General features: G+C 34.7%; 1 pseudogene; it reads right to left on the reverse strand.

Annotated features, from left to right (window-relative positions):
• Positions 1-2,031: 2,031 nt before the first annotated feature.
• LOC125094289 (E3 ubiquitin-protein ligase Mdm2-like) lies at positions 2,032-2,785 on the reverse strand (annotated as a pseudogene).
• Between the last annotated feature and the right edge of the window lie 4,550 nt (positions 2,786-7,335).

The raw sequence follows: 7,335 nt of genomic DNA on the forward strand, positions 1-7,335 counted from the left end.
TGTAGCTAGTATTTTCAATATTATGCTGAATAAAAGTGGGGAGAGTGGGCATCCTTGTCTTATTACTGTTTTTAGAGAAAAAGCTTTCAGATTTCCCCCACTGAGTATAATGTTAGCTATGAGATTTTCTCATATTATGATTTCCCCCAGTTCACCTGTGGGGTGGATCCATGACCATCATGGCATATTGAAGGTTTGAGCTCTCAGCAGGGCACACCCACTGGTACTAGCAACTTGGAGGGAGAATTCCAAAATAGTGCCCATTAGCATGAATATTAGTAAGATAGTTTAAGATCTCAAAAATGGCTCCCACCAGATGGAGAAGTCTCTGAGGAGGGTCCCTGCTGCTTCCGCCTTCCCGGTAGATGCTTTAAATTTTGTAAATGGGTCTCTTCTACGTATGGTCTATGCACTTTTCAAATTGGGGTGTGTGTGTGTGTGTGTGTGTGTGTGCTGGCTTCCAAATTGAGTAATCTGCATAGAAACACTTTAAGAGTGAATTTTCCATTCTCTATAGTTTTTTTTTTAAATAAAATCTTTTTATAAACATATATTTTTATCCCCAGGGATACAGGTCTGCGCATTCTCTATAGTTTTTTTAACATAATCTTTGTTGATATATTTTTAAATATTTATTTATTTATTTGAGAGACAGAAAGAGAAAGAGAGAGAGAGAGAGAATCTCAAGCAGACTCCCTGCTAAGTGTGGAGCCAGACAGGGGGCTTGATCCCAATACCCTGAGATCATGACCTGAGCCAAAATCAGAAGTTGGATGCTCAACTGACTGAGCCACCCAAGTATCCTTCCACTGATTTTTAAAACCTAATGATTTGGGATTTCACTCCTGTAAAGGATCTAAGAGCTGGCATCACTGATATGGAGTTGGAATCTCTAATTCCTCAGTGAGAGGTTCTATACCTTTTATATCCCTCCTGATTGGGACTCACCATGAATGTGCTGTTTTGTGTGTGTGTGTGTGTGTGTGTGCTTTGATTTTTTTTTTTTCTTGACAAGTCCATGTCTCTTCCTTTCTCCCTCTTGATGTTATCATTTACTTCTTCATTGTGGAAACTGTTCATTCAATTATCAGGTAACTTGTATTTATTTATTTATTTAAGATTTTATTTATTTGATGGAGAGTGAGAAAGAGAAGCAGCAGCAGCAGAAGGAAAGGGAGAAACAGATTCTCTGCTGAGCAAGGAGCCTGATGCAGAATTTGATCCCAGACCCCAGGACTATGTATCAGGTCATTTTTATTTATTTATTTATTTATTTATTTATTTAATTTTATTTATTTATTTGACAGACAGAGATGACAAGTAGGCAGAGAGGCAGGCGGCGTGGGCCTGAGGGGAGGAGCAGGCTCCCTGCTGATCAGAGAACCCCATATGGGGTTTGATCCCAGGAGCCTATGATCATGTCCCAAGCCAAAGGCAGAGGCTTTATCCCACTGAGCCACCCAGGTGCCCCAATATCAGGTCATTTTTAGAGTAATTATTCCACATATAATTACAGATTTTAAAAAATCAAACATTTAATATTTTTATTTATAAATCAATAAATAATATGTGTATAATAAAACTAAAAAAATTGGACAATTAAATGACTAGGCAAATGAAACTATTTGCAGATTTGAATGTTTTGTAAGTAGCATAATCACTGCACACTGTACCCTGAATGTACATATCTTACTCTAAGTGTCTTACTTAAATTTTTCAAAATCAGATACTTCTCTGAATTTTAAGGAAGTCTAAATCATTTAAAATATGAAGACTAGGAGTTAAGGATGATCTATATATCCAATTTAAATAACATTAAAACCAAAATATAAAATATTAACAGAAGTGAAATTTTTCTAAAGGGAAGTATTTACTATTCCCCCTCCCAAAGTAGGTAAATTATACTACAGAGTAGAAATCTACATGTACTGAGATACATTCTTGCTTTGACAAGTGTAAAAAAAAATCATGTCTAAATTTTTAGAGATATGCAGTTAGAAATACAGAATTTTACTTTTATAAGCATGTCCGCTAAGAGAAGAAAGTTAGCACAATTATTTGAATTGGTTGTCTACATACTGAACAGGACTTATCCTTCTCTTTAGCTTCTTTGCACACATAAAGTCTGCCATAAAATGTCCTGTTTTGCCATGAACAATACAACCATATTTAGGCTGTCATTGGTAAATCACACAAGGTTCAATGGCATTAAGGGAAAAACTAGATTCTATGATTTTTTTTCTTTGTCTTGTGTTTCTTCCCTTTTAAACTCTTTGATGTTTCTTGGCTGCTATAAATGTTGTTAGAAGTTGATGACTGAGAATGGTCCTCACTTTTTGGGGATTGGGAACCTTGTATGATTTTATCATCATTTTCCTCAACACATGGTTCTCTGTGTTACTATTCACTGTATTTTTTTTTTTTTCCTTAACTATCAGGGACATCAAAGCCCTCTTTTACTTGAGTTTAGTTTTTTAGTTTGTCTTTCTCAGGCATTTTACCTTTATCTTTCACTTTATCTTCAGGAAGCCAGTTCTCATGAGAAGCCCAACATCTGTTGCAATGAAGTAGAAGAGGAGGATTCATTTCATTGCATGAAGTACACTTCAGTAGTCTGCTGAGGAAATTTCGGGATCTTCTTAAGTGAATCTGTATTACTCTCCCCTGTCTGATACACAGTTACTCCATATACCTCATCATCCTCCTCTGAGAGTTCTTGTCCTTCTTCACTAAGGCTATCATCTTCTGAATTGAGAGACACAATGTCCTGGGCCTCAGCGACCATTCCACTTGTGAGCCCCAGGCCACTGGGGAACTTGAACGCACTAGGGCCCAGTTAAGAAGGGGACTCCTGGCAGCAAAGGGGCAAGATCTCCATCAGCAGCGTTAGGGGTGCCCCTTGAGCTCTGGCTCTTCCTCCATTTCCCTTCCAGCCACAGAGGGCTGCACAGGCCCTAGAAGGAGCCCAGCCAGCAGAAGTGCACCAGATGCATGCTCACTGCTTCCCCTGTAATTGTAGAATTTTTGTGCCCATGGGAGGATGTAATTTCAAGCTCTTGCTATGCCTCCATCTTAAGCCCAACTCCTTCTTCTTTATTAATGTGTTTACAGGTATAAATTTCCTTCTAGCTAGTGCTTTAGCAATATTCTATATTTTTGTATGCATTTTATTTGTTTTCATTAATCTCAAAGTATTTCTAATTTCCTTTTTGATTTTTTATATTTTGTATTTTATTTAATTTCCACATATTTATAAGTTTTTCTATTCGGAAATGTATGTACATATCAGTGTTTATCTAGGTATCTATCCACTATGCTATACTTATAAATCTACCCTGGAAATCTATGGTACTGAGATTTTTTTTTTGAGAACAAGAAGGTATGTTCCTACTTTAGAGAGAACATATGAAGAGGAATATGACATTTCATAAAAATATTCCAGTTAAAACCATAATCAGAAGGTATAATGAGTGCCTAATGCTCATTTCCAGAGCAGGAAGACTCTGAGCCTCCGGCCCTCAATGTGTTATGCCTGCCTGTAAGGCAACTAAGAAGGAAAGATTTTGGAGTTACACAGATTTGCTTCATTAATACAAGTTTACCAGTTTTTGAGAAAAAAAAAATTCCTTAGAAGTGCTTTCTTTAATGTTGTTTTGAGATGAGTGAGAAAATTGATATGAAACATTTTGCAGGTACCAAAACAAGCATTTCGTCCATACTCACTGTTATTTTCATATTTCTAATAAAGGGCTTCACTATAAATACCTTCCAAAATCATGAACAGTGTCAGATTATAACTTTCAAAAGTCCATGAAGTTTGATCTGAAAGACATTTGAAGAAACCATAAACGTGCCAACAAAGGTGGTTGATGGTCACAACTAGCAGAGATCATTGTAACACTGGTTAAGTTTGCGACCTAGAAAGATCAATGCTTGCTAGAAGAAGACACCAAGGCAGGTGGTACAGGGGAGTCCAAAGGAAAAGCTTTAAGAATGTGTAATTTCCTAACAATGCCAGGGCAGCTTAGTGTGATTGCTGACTGGAAGGGCCCAGAAGGAGTGGCAGATAAACTATAGCTATGGGAAATTTGATTGCTTAAACGCTTTAGATGACTGTTAAGAAAAAAGGAGGAGGAGAAAGAGGAGAAAAAAGAAGAGGAGGAAGCGACCCAGACACATGAAAAAGAAACTAAGAATTCATGGGGAGTTTTTGGGTGGGTTGCATCTAATGCAATCCTCTGCCTTTTAAGTGTCAAATTTGGTACTTTCCCATATTTAGTGAGCTTTAAATTATAAGAATCATCTTAAAGCTAAAACTACTCCTCCAGACATAATTCCAAGGTAAATTATTTTGGCAAGACCGGGCACTCACCCACTTTTATCTCTTTCCTACTATGAGAATTAGTGGTAATAACATAAGTATTATTTTTTCTTGGGAAAATATTTTCTGGTTTTCTAGGGAAATAAAAGTCTTTCTTGCTAAAGATCTCCTTTTAAAATTTTGAGTTTCTAAGGTAACTTTATATATTCCTACAATTTTCAACCTAATTTTAGCTTAAAATTTAGGTGAAGTAATTTAAAGAAGGATTTTAAAACTGATTACATGAAAAAGATTGTTTTGAATTCCACACCCCTATCAGGTTCATGTAAAGTTTATGAGGAGCAATTTTATATTTTTAGTGTACAAATAGAATTTTTTTTGTTATTTTCATATATATTTATTATTTATGACTTTTCTATTTTTGATAGTTAATAGAGATTAAGGACACTAGTATCATGTGAACATAAAAATACATAAAATTTTTATTAAAACAAAGGTATACAGAAAATATTACTTTGGAGAGTCATCCACTATATGCAGTTTTCAGTTTACATGTGAGGTAGATGTTCTTGTGCAAAAATATCCATCTGTTGACATTTCTGTTTGTCTGCAATCCTTTTCAATGAGTAATCACATATTAGAAATATTAGGCAACTCACCAGTCACATTTTTAAATCCTGTACACATACAGAAACATCTTTAAAAGTAATATAATGAACTAGTGTTTAGAATTTTGTCAGTCATTGCCACAAATATTACTGCGAGATTCAGCAAACTTTTAGATGAAAGTTTTCATGTAAAAATATGTGATATATGTCTGAATATTTAAAGATTTAATAATTATCTTATCAAAAGCAATATTATTAAGAAGTTATAAAGTCAGAGTGGGACTGGAACTCAGGATTTTCAACAGATAGCCTAACATTTTCTTTTCCTTTCACTAGTGGCTTTCAGAAATATTTTAGTTATAGAACTCCTTTTTCAAAAGAACACTAACATGAAAGCTTAATAAATAAAAATAGAAGTATTCTAGCTAAAAGCAGAATAACTTATTCTTCTTGTTCTTTCCACATACCCACAAGACCTGTTTTGTGGTGTCTGGGGATCCCTTGGGTTCCTTGGAAAACTTTCATAACATTTTATTACACCAAGTTGACAATTCAAGTAGGATAGATTTTCAATTTATGTTCATTATAAATGTAATGTATTCACAATTAGTAATACTTATTTATGACAGTTATAAGTGGATTCAGAAATGTTTTTTTTTCAGCAGTAGATAACAAAAAGCCAGACTAACACTGGTTTAAAAAAAACAAAACAAAATAAAACAGACTAGAGGTTTATTGCTCTCTTAATATAACTAAAGAGGTGAAGGTAGGTAGCTACTGATGTTAGTTCAGTAGCTCAAAATTTGAGATGATTTCCTTAGCTGTCTTTCATGGTCACAAAATGGTCCTGAGACTTCAAGCTTTGGAACTCTCATTTAAGACAAAAAGAAACTTCCTTTATAAAGAAGACCCTTTCCCCAGAATCTCCTCAGCAAACTTCCACTTATGCCACATAACTCCTGCGTTATATAGTAACTGCTACCTGAAAATGGTGATTGACAACATACATACTTAGCTTTCCAGGTTCCTAATGGAGGTAAAATGAGAAAATTGAAACAGGAAGATTTTTGATAACCACTTAATAGTGTCTAACATAGTGATACTCAAAACTGAAGTAGAGCTCATTAGATAATATAGGCTTTTATACTTGGAAGTAATTAAATTTTTTTCTTTAATCTTATGGTGGCAAGATGTTACTGGTGATTCTATCCTTGTATTAATTTCAAATGATTGAGATTTCTGAAAATAAACTTTAAAACCCTAGAATCTTTATTTTATAGTTTTTTTGTTTGTTTTTTAGATTTTAGGAAACCCAGAATTTTATTCCTGAAAACTAAATATAATTCTCATTTTGTATTCAATATATTTCTTTTTTTTAAGATTTTATTTATTTATTTGTCAGAGAGAGAGAGAGAGTAAGCACAAGCAGACAAAGCGGCAGAGGGAGAAGCAGTCTCCCTGCGGAGCAAGGAACCTGATGTGGGACTCGATCCCAGGACGCTGGAATCATGACCTGAGCCGAAGCAGCCGCTTAACCAACTGAGCCACCCAAGCGTCTCTTCAATATATTTCTATAGTATATCTATTTTGGGAAACATACTTACATATTGTTTATAAATTTCTCATACCCTGAAGGTGCAAGTCTCTACAAATTTGTTTTTTTTCTTTAGAGTAATTTTCCCCTAAGGTTTTTATGCAGCTTTCAAATTAGATAAGCAGTACCCCTGGGCAAATAATATATGTTAATAAAAAATAATTAAATTAAATTAAATTAAATTAAATTTTTAAAAATAATAAGCAGTAATATCTCATAGGATATGCATATCTGAGACATATATGCAAATCTGAACCATGGCGTGGAGGTAAATGATTAATCCAACAGACAGTTCTATATGTCACCCTAGTATTTCTAATTACATTTTCTCTTAAGCATAAGACAATTTGATCCTATCACTTTGTCCTTATTTGACTAATATGCACTAAATATCTGAAAATTCAGAAAACTTTAAGTAATAGTTTGGATAATAGTAATTATATCAATTTAATTTTTCATGTAGTAAAAGAAAAAAGTAATATACTAAGTATTTCTTAGATCTAGAAAAGATTTAAAAGAGACAAAAATCCATGTGGACATCATCAGTCATGATGAGTGGTATGGGTGGCAAACCAAACAACCATCTAGAGGTCAAGCCAAGTCTGTCGTTTAATCATTGAGAGCCACTGGCATAGTTCAGCTATGTTACCCTTGTTGCTCTTAGTGTAGGCGTTGGATGGACTAGTTGACACCAATCCACTGCTGAGAATCCAGTATATGGGTGGGGGGAGAAGGGCAGGTAAAACTGGCCTTCAGATAACTGTGACTCCTTTTACATTAAGGACAAACGGTAGTAGAGTAGTGAGTACTAG

Source organism: Lutra lutra, chromosome 1 (genome assembly GCF_902655055.1).
Source record: "Lutra lutra chromosome 1, mLutLut1.2, whole genome shotgun sequence".
Classification (NCBI taxonomy): domain Eukaryota; kingdom Metazoa; phylum Chordata; class Mammalia; order Carnivora; family Mustelidae; genus Lutra; species Lutra lutra.